This window comes from Heterocephalus glaber, unplaced genomic scaffold (genome assembly GCF_053883595.1).
Source record: "Heterocephalus glaber isolate CG9 unplaced genomic scaffold, H.glaber_assembly_v1.0 deba00001454, whole genome shotgun sequence".
Lineage (NCBI taxonomy): Eukaryota > Metazoa > Chordata > Mammalia > Rodentia > Bathyergidae > Heterocephalus > Heterocephalus glaber.
This window is the reverse complement of record NW_028258303.1, coordinates 18,254,390-18,255,921: the sequence shown is the minus strand read 5'-3', so window position 1 is coordinate 18,255,921 and position 1,532 is coordinate 18,254,390. Positions and strand designations below refer to the sequence as shown.

General features: G+C 40.5%; 1 pseudogene; it reads right to left on the bottom strand.

Annotated features, from left to right (window-relative positions):
- Window positions 1-660: 660 nt before the first annotated feature.
- Window positions 661-1,199, bottom strand: LOC101726014 (ras-related protein Rap-1b-like; annotated as a pseudogene).
- Window positions 1,200-1,532: the final 333 nt, after the last annotated feature.

The window sequence follows — 1,532 nt, the reverse complement described above, 5'->3', positions numbered from 1 at the left end:
CACCTTCTCCGCTCTAGGATCTTGGGATGGCAGTGGCGAGCTTCCTTCCGGGTTCTGGGACCGGCTGACCTTCTCTGCCCTAGGAGCTTGGGATGGTGGGGGTGGGGGGAGCTTCCTTCTGGGTGCTGGGACCAGCTCAGCTTCTTTGCCCTAGGAGCTTGGGATGGTGGTGGGGGAGCTTCCTTCCACGTACTGGGACTGGCTCAGCTTATCTGCCCCGATAATGACTTTGAATTAAAAAAATGTACAATAAGCTATAAGTATGAACGATGGAAAATTCTCTTTGGACTTTCTTTTATTATGGTAAAATAGTGGTGCTTTTAGGATTTACATTATTGTATTCTCCAAGGTAAAATATAGGGTGTGTTAAAGTATGCAGCACATCATTTTCATACATGTACAACACTGGTGGATGAAATATGTGTCTTAGGAATACTGGATATAGCCTCTAGTTTACCAACTGCACACTCTAGAAAAAGTAAAAATCTCTCTGTGACACTGGAGAGTGATTAGGATGTGCAAACTGATAGAGCAGCTTTCATCTACTTCCCAAAGGGCACCCCCACAGGTCAGTAGGTTTAACAAAGTTGGAATACTGGCACGGTTGATTTGGGCAACAGTTCCTCAAACCTGGTTTGGAGCTACAATGCACTTAGTATACTAAAGCAGTTCCCATGATGCTTTTTTGCAAGTCTTGCCAGGCGTTGAAATTTTTCTGTTAATGTGCCACAGTTGGTCATAAAAATCTCATTAACATTTACCTATATTTTTGATTTTGCAAAAGATTCTACGAATGTACAGTTGTTCCATTGTCCTGCTAGATTTTGAAGTTGTTCCTTTCCTACAACTCTTTCATCTTCCAAGTCACATTTATTACCAACCAGAGTCATTGGAACATCATTGAAGACCCTGTTCTTTCAATCTTGTACATCATTATATGTGAACTGTAATGGAATAAACTAAAGCAAAGCCTTGTCCATTTTTCATGTATACATCCCTCTTTGCTGTGAATTGTTCTGTTCCTGCAATAGCTAAGATTTCAAGCATACACTGTTGTACATCTACTTCAATTTGTTTTCTATAAGAATTTTCTATCATGGAACATATTTTTGAACAAGAATTCTTTCAACAAACTGTACAGTTAGAGCAGACCTTCCAGCCCCTGCTGAGCTGAGAGTGACTAGCATATCCTTATGCATGATGCCAGCTTGTCAACACCAAGTACCTCTCATTCATTCACTGGGTCCCCACAGCCAATGTTGCTCTGTGTTCCCTTTAAGATGTTGCTCCTAGTGCTATTGTGGCCCTGCCAATACTGGTGCCCCTCACACTTGTTTGTATGCCTGACTTTGGGTGATGTATGTATAAAATCAGCTTAAATTTAAAAAAAATTAGACATCATCACACTATAGTGATATATGCATACCCATGTTTGTAGCAGCACAATTCACAATAGCTAGGCCCTGGAAATAGGCTAGATGCCTGTTAACTTGAATAGATAAAGCAAATATAGTATTTATATACAATGGAAT